General features: G+C 44.0%; 1 protein-coding gene across 2 annotated transcripts in view; it reads right to left on the reverse strand.

Annotated features, from left to right (window-relative positions):
- The window catches only part of LOC128050853 (T-cell-specific guanine nucleotide triphosphate-binding protein 2-like), a 35,066-nt gene that overhangs the window by 12,032 nt on the left and 14,834 nt on the right, over positions 1-8,200 (reverse strand). Inside the window, exon 1 of one of the 2 annotated variants that reach the window (XM_052643276.1) lies at positions 2,857-2,979. The exons of the other annotated variant lie outside the window; for it this stretch is intronic. The gene's annotated coding sequence lies outside the window, so the exon portion shown is untranslated. Of the gene's footprint in view, positions 1-2,856; positions 2,980-8,200 lie in introns of those variants that run through there. 2 annotated transcript variants of the gene reach the window in all.

The following is an 8,200-nucleotide window of genomic DNA, read 5'->3' on the forward strand; positions in this document are numbered from 1 at the left end:
TTTTCAGCCTCATTTTATTCAGAAAACCCTCTGCAAGCGGTTTAACTATAAACGCAGGAAGTAGGAAATGGGTGGGGTCTGTGAATTACTCTGCAAATGCTTGCTAAGATTTTCAGTGGCAGTGGTAACGGTTCTGTGGTGACTGACATGGCTAGACTTCTAATATTTTCGTCTCCTTTGGGCATAACATGTTCAGGGGGAGGCAGGTATATCTGGACATTAATATGATCTCTGAAATTCAGAGGCAAAGTACACAGCCCCTGGTTTGCAGTGTTATGCCCAGTGTCCGAGTCCCCAAAACTGAGAGAATAAGACATCCACAGCAATGCAAAAGCATAAAGGGGTTTATTGCTAGCTCGACCTAGGACTCAAGTCTCATCCAGCGCAGTGGAGTCTTGACGAGAGCCCCGAGCTCTGAATCACATCTACTTTTATACAGATGGTTCTTTGTTCCTGTAACAGCATAGCCGATTGGTTAAACCGTATGTGCGCCGGGACTTTTAAACCTCGCTTCCATATCCGGATTGGCTCAGGTCTGGCGTGGGTGGGGGGCTATGGGGATTTTTTTCTGATTGGTCAAGCTACACTGCCTGTGGGAGTTCCCAGTGCCTCAGCTTTCCTAGAGACTAAACCTCAGGCCTAGCCTGCTCCTTAGAGCCTGTCCTGGCTTCAGTTTGGTCCTAACAGCAGAGGCAAGGAATGGCTCAGAAAATATCCTGTCTCCTGGTCCCAATCAGGTAGACAAAATTCCAAACAGTCTAATAAATAATCTCCAGACGGTTGTAGAGGTGAAATCTCACCTGCCCTGGTTCAGTCCCTCCTCCAACTGAGGCAATTGCTTCAGGGAGAGGAAAAGAGGCAGCTTCTTTCCTGGAAAGAGGAAAAGCTGCCTCTTTTCCTCTCTTTCTTTCTCCTGCTGACCCCATTATAAGAATAGGAGCTGACTGAGAGGATGACACCAGCAGCAGGGATCTTAGCCTGGAAGCAGGGCATTTAAATGTTTTAAAAACTTGTGACTTTCAAGGGATACAAAGGAAGGAACATTGAGCAATGAGAAGACATTCTGTTTCAAAGTGAAAGAAAAATAAGATGAGTGACCAGTGTAGGGGAGCAAAATTACCACCGCAAAATGTTTCTCTGGTATTAGGATTATTTTAGGTTGTTTATTTTTCAGAAACACAATGCTCAGGAAACTTTCTTTTTTCCCTCCCCCTTAACTGCTTAAAAGCAGTTAGATAGGGGACTTCCTCCAAGAAAGGAGCTCTATCACCAGAGGTAACTAAAACCAATAGGAGCTGGGCATAGTAGGCTGGGAAATTGACCAAGGCCTATTTGCTCCCATTCTGCTCTGTGTCCCACTTCTCTATATGGCAAGACAAGTACTTGTTTACCAAACTTTTGCTCTTCCCATTGCTATGTGCACTGTCTTCCTCACCTTTGACGTACTAGACCCCTAAACCCACCAGCTTTGCTCAGAATGAATACATTCTGCTTGCCTGATTGCCTCTGAGTCTCATATTCTTCTAGAGCCACCCCCTTACCTATGTATAGTAATTATATTGCTTTTTTCCCCTCCCTGTTGATCTATCTGATGTCAGTTTAATTCTTAGACCAGCTACAAGAACTTAGAAGGGTAGAGGAAAACCTTTTCTGCCCCCATATCATTTTTTTTAAAAAACTAAAGCAGTTTAAAAAGTGTGCTGACCAAACTTGTTTTGATTGCACCTCCCCACCGCAAGCTGAGATCTAAGATTGGGTGTGTCTGTGTTGCAATGGAACAAAATGTGCGGCCCCAAATGAGTCTCCTTGGCATTAGGGTTATCTAGAAGAACTAATTTTAAGAAACCAAAGACTCAAGAAGAGCTTTACTTTCCCCTTAACTGCCTTAAAGAATTTAGAGAAAGGGCCTATTCTAGAAAGGAGAGCTATCACCAGAGATACCTCCAGAGTATGCGCTAGGTAGAGTAGACTTGGGGAAACTTAGCAAGGCCTATTTGATCAAAGCATTCTCTGTTTCCCATTGCTCTCTGCCTGGCATGGCCAACATTTACCGTACATTTGTTTTTACATCTTTCTAAAATTGATTTTCCCCTTTGAAGTCCTAGGCTCCTACCTTTCTCCTGAAATCCAAAAGGCATAAAAGGATCAATTGCATGAATGTCTGTGTGTTATATATTTGGAGTCCCCAAACATAGAAAATTAAATTTGTTTTTTTCACATATGAATCTGTCTCATATCATTTTAGTTATGAGACCAGCCCAAAGCACTCACAAGTGTAGAAGAAAATTATTGCCTCCCCTAAAACAGGCTCAGTCCTGATGCTACTCCACATACATTCACCATTTAGGTCTTCTTATCCTGTCCCAGGTTGCCCAGCACCACCACTGTGCTGAAGGTGCTGAAGTCTTCCCTAACCTCACTCACATATACCACTGTTTACACAACATCTCCCACTTGTGTGTCTAGGATGATCTTTAAGAACTGAACAAGGCCAAACCTCACTCAAGTCCCCATCCCTTTCCTTCTATAGTCTTCTCCCTTCCAGGTAATGTCAGTGCCACCCTTTGTTTGCACATGGGGTCATCCACATAATTGTCTTTCTCTCTTATCTACACATCTACAATCCTGTGACCTCCCCAAATCTATCTGGAATCCAGTTACTCTGCTTATTTCCATCATCGTTGCCCTAGCCTCGGGCAGTTCTCAGCTTGTCACTCACTCTCTTGACCACCTGAGAAGGACGACCAGGTCTTCTGCACCAACTCTCAGCTCTCCACCAGCCAGCTTTGCCCTTCAGGCCTCCAAGCAAAAGGCCAGCATCCCATCACTTCAAGTACAAAGAATTTGCCCACTTACCTATCAAAAGAGGAAAGATATTTCTGGTCAGATCTCAGATCTGAAAGTTTCCACTAAGTGAGCAGAAAATGCAGTCTGGTGAATTGCTCCCTGCAACCCCTAGCACAGGAACACTCCAGAGAACTGTCCTTGTCCAGGCAAATGCAGACAGAGTAGAGAGCAAGGACAGGTAAACCTCTAGCCTGCGTGGGAAATGACGCCCAGGATGGGAGGCAGTAAAGAATATAAGAGCCTGTGGCTTGAGACCTTCCTTGGGGCGGCGGTGGGAGGAGGGGGGTGGGGGGGGGGAGATGATAGTTGATAACCCGTTTCTAGGAAATGAAAACGAAACCATGGCAATCATGTTCCTAGGAAATGAAAACGAAACTATGGCAATCATGTTCACATCTTTCTCTACAGCAGAAATATTTCCCAGAAAAGAAATATACAAGAGTGTAACTTTAGAAAGCTCGGTGAGTAACGAGCGGGCACAGAGGTACTAGGGGCGAGGAAAAGCAGGTTTCCAAGGACCCCTGGGAGGTCATCTAATGAAGACAGCCAGGAGAGCACAAGGGACAGAGAAGGAGGAAAGCTGTGAGCAACTTTTCAAAGCTTCCAGTGAGTGAGGAGAGAAACATTTCTCTAACCGTTCTCTGTCTTTATGGTTTTTTTCCTTAATTTTAAATTTTATGTTCATAATTACAGAAAACTAGCCAATCTGATCACATGGACCACAGCCATGTCTAACTCAATGAAACTAAGCCATGCCATGTGGGGCCATCCAAGACAGACAGGTCATGGTGGACAGGTCTGACAGAATGTGGTCCACTGCCTGAGGGGATAGCAAATCACTTCAGTATTCTTGCCTTGAGAACCCCATGAATAGTATGAAAAGGCAAAATGACAGGAATTTGAAAGTGGAAATCCCCAGGCCAGTAAGTGCCCAATATGCTACTGGAGATCAGTGGAGAAATAACTCCAGAAAGAATGAAGGGATAGAACCAAATCAGAAACAATACCCAGTTGTGGATGTGACTGGTGATAGAAGCAAGGTCCGATGCTGTAAAGAGCAATATTGCACAGCAACCTGGAATGTTAGGTCCATGAATCAAGGCAAAGTGGAAGTGGTCAAACAGGAGATGGCAAGAATGAATGTCGACATTCCAGGCATCAGCGAACTAAAAATGGACTGGATGGGTGAATTAAACTCAGGTAACCAATATGTCTACTACTGTGGGCAGGAATCCCTTAGAAGAAATGGAGTAGCCATCATGGTCAACAGAAGAGTCTGAAATGCAGTTCTTGGATTCAATCTCAAAAAAACAGAATGATATCTGTTTGTTTCCAAGGCAAACCATTCAATATTACGGTAATCCAAGCCTATGCCCCTACCAGTAACACTCAAGAAACTGAAGTTGAACGGTTCTATGAAGACCTACAAGACCTTTCAGAACTAACATCCAAAAAAGATGTCCTTTTCATTATAGGGGACTGGAATGCAAATGTAGGAAGTCAAGAAACACCTGGAGTAACAGGCAAATTTGGCCTTGGAATGTGGAATGAAGCAGGGCAAAGGCTAATAGAGTTTTGCCAAGAGAACGCACTGGTCATAGCAAACACCCTCTTCCAACAACACAAGAGAAGACTCTACACATGGACATCACCAGATGGTCAACACCAAAATCAGATTGATTATATTCTTTGCAGCCAAAGATGGAGAAGCTCTATACAGATAGCAAAAACAAGACTGGGCGCTGACTGCGGCTTAGATCATGAACACCTTATTGACAAATTTAGACTTAAATTGAAGAAAATAGGAAAAACGACTAGACCATTCAGGTATGACCTAAATCAAATCCCTAATGATTATACAGTGGAAGTGAGAAATAGATTTAAGGGCCTAGATCTGACAGACAGAGTGCCTGATGAACTGTGGACAGACCATGGCATCTTGTCCCATCAGTTCATTTCAGTTCAGTCGCTCAGTTCTCTCTGACTATTTGCGACCCCATGAACTGCAGCACACCAAGCCTCCCTGTCCGTCACCAACTCCCAGAGCTTACCCAAACTCATGTCCATTGAGTCAGTGATGCCATCTAACCATCTCATCCTCTGTTGTCCCCTTCTCTTCCTGCCTTCAATCTTTCCCGACATCAGGGTCTTTTCAAATGAGTCAGCTCTTTGCATCAAGTGGCCAAAGTATTGGAGTTTCAGCTTCTACATCAGTCCTTCCAATGAACACTCAGGACTGATTTCCTTTAGGATGGACTGGTTGGATCTCCTTGCAGTCCAAAGGACTCTCAAGAGTCTTCTCCAATACCACAGTTCAAAGGCATCAATTCTGTGCTCAGCTTTATTTATAGCCCAACTCTCTTGTGCTTCTTTCAGCCCAGCGCTTCTCATGATGTACTCTGCATGTAAGTTCACAACCTGAGCATTAGCGTATTTCCTCAACTGGGAACACTCTTCCAACTTACAGGTTCATGTTGTTTCTGTGCTCAAGGTCCAAGGAGCAGTATCTTTCACAAAACTTTTTTCAAAAATGCCCCAGTGGAGAGAACCAATTTGTCAGCTGTTGTTCGGTTGCCAAGTTGTGTCTGACTCTTTGCGACCCCATGGACTGTAGCACACCAGCCTTCCCGTTCATGGATCACTGCCTTGTCATGGTGAAGGGGCTTGAATAACTCAATGAAGTGATGAGCGATGCCATGCAGGGCCACCCAGCATGGATGGGTCATAGTGGAGGGTTCTGACAAAACATAATCCACTCTAGGACGGAATGGCAAACCACTTCAGTATACTAACCATGAGGATCCCATGAACTGTATAAAAAGGTGAGAAAAATTTGTCATCTACTACTCAGTGATTTGGGCTTCCCTGATAGCTCAATTGGTAAAGAATCCACCCACAATGCGGGAGACCCCGGTTTGATTCCTGGGTTGGGAAGATCCCTTGGAGAAGGGATAGGCTACCCATTCCAGTGTTCTTGGGCTTCCCTTGTGGCTCAGCTGGTAGAGAATTCATCTGCAATGCGGGAGAATTTCGTTCAATCCCTGGGTTGGAAAGATTCCCCTGGAGAAGGGAAAGGCTACGCACTCCAGTATTCTGGCCTAGAGAATTCCATGGACAGTCCATGGAGTCGCAAGGAGTGGGACACGACTCAGCCACGTTCACTTTCTTTCTTTCAGTCAGTGATTTGGGACAGAAGACAGCATGGGAACTGTTTTACCACTGACCAGATTTTAAGATGACTGAAAGAATTTCTCAGCCAGTAACACTGAGGTGCAGAGATTAGAAGAAGAAGGCCTCTTTCCTTTCTCACTAATACCAGCCCTCTGGCTGTCATGAAAGGAGTTTTTACTCACAGAGTAAGACATATGGGGATGAAAGGAGTGTATGGTACACTGATGAGATATGTCTGGCGATGGGCTGAAGGCTACCAAATGAGACAGGTTCACCCAGTGCTTAAAATGTGGTCAGCTATCATATGATCTCCTGAAGGAGCTACAGAAGCCTCCTCTGAAAGAGTCTGGAGGGCCCTCAGATGCTGCCCTTATAAGAGCCTGATGCTTATACACATTGATAGGTGGACTCACAGGTCTCAGTTTGGAGACATCTCAAAGTTCTGTCCTCTCCCACCAGACTCTGAGACTTTCCTTCTTCTTCTCAGCCACCTCCCAATTCCCCACTTTGCTCTGCCTGTGAAATCATTCAGTCCCTTCTGAATGCCGTGTTAGGTATAAGAAACTTCCCTTTCACCCTTGGACGATGTTGATTAAAGCAAAGCACTGGAAATGCCTCTCTATTTTCCTCCTCCTGAGTTCCTTCTTCCCAGATGGAAAGATTCATTAGCCCTGCCTGTCTCATCTGGGAAGAGGGAGCTTTGAAAATAAAAAGCACAGATGTAAATATTTGATGACTCTCGTTTGGTAGCAAGGGTGTTTCCACAGGGACCCACACAAGATACATTTGAGTTGCCCTTCGCAATCTTGTTGGAAGGCCACTGAAATGGAGTAAAATGGTCCAGGGACCTTGGAAAGTCATGACTTCTGGAGAAGGAGAAGATTGTATGAGTCCCTGTGTTGGCCACATCTGATTGACAAGCTGAGATAGAGGTAGAAGGAGGATTTCCTCAATATCCATGCTCTTTATAAGGACAATTAGGCCTAGGGGCAAGTTGACATACAGACTGCATTCTGAGAGTGTAAATACTGCACAAGGATGTACATTAAGAATTGAGGAACAAAAGAATTTTTAAAATCAATGCATCCATAACAGAAGGTCCCAAGCTCCTTCCCTTTTAACATCTTGCATACGTATTAAATATGAGGCAGCACACACAGTGATCGCCTTCATCCCCCACTGACTGCATCCTCTCCTGAGCAGTGGGGGAGCATGGAGGAGCAAAGTGATAGTGGGCCACGCATGCCCTCCTCCACATCTCAGTGCCCTCCAGCCTCTGAGAGGACCTCCAGAACATGGGAATTTGAGGGATGACTTCCACCATGTACATACCTTACTCAGTACAGATCCTGATCCACTATCCTATACCAGTGATGGAAGAAGGAAGAAAAGTCACATATGTGAGTCTAATTGCTATACCATCAGGAATGAGAAGCCTAAGACTGAGATAGGTGATGTTGGTGTGTGCTAGGTCGTATTTCAGAAGTTTGATATAAAATTTGGTGAGTGAAAAACACTCTCATTTTCTCTCTTCTGCCAGTTCATTTATTCTGTGCTTTCCTTCCTAATTCATTTCTACTCTTTCATATCTCTTGTCCCTCATATTGTCTTGTTAACCCAGTGTTGAAAAAGTTCTGGAAATATAAACCCTGAGTTGGTTTCCTTCCCCCTTCTCCTCAGAAATATCTGAAAATACGACATTCTATACTCTTTCTCTAATCCTCTCTCAACTATTTCTCCTATGTAGTTTTCTAAACTCTTCACTTGACCATGGTCCCAAATGTGTGTGTTTTCCTCATTTTCATGAGGAAGACATTGAGATGATAATGTCCTAATGATGATAATGATAACAGGGGATCATAATTCATAAAAATCCAATGGATAACAGTCATCCTCATTGTTGCCAACATTTTATTATCTGAATAAATCATGCAAAAGAAAACTACTTCATAACACTGGAAGATAAATGAAAGGTACATGGTACATTTCTATCATGATTCGAGGAAAACAGCTCAGAGAGTGCAGTAAACAGGCTATGGTCAAATTCACTTGTAGAGCAGTAAAGTATCAATGTGGAGCAATGGCCTTACTCAAACAGAGAGAAAATATTTTCCAATTGGGAAGCATTGGCCTTGGTGGTATGTAGAAGATCCTGACCCACTCAGAGAACACAACAGGTGAG

The sequence above is a fragment of the Budorcas taxicolor genome, chromosome 7, assembly GCF_023091745.1.
Source record: "Budorcas taxicolor isolate Tak-1 chromosome 7, Takin1.1, whole genome shotgun sequence".
NCBI lineage: Eukaryota > Metazoa > Chordata > Mammalia > Artiodactyla > Bovidae > Budorcas > Budorcas taxicolor.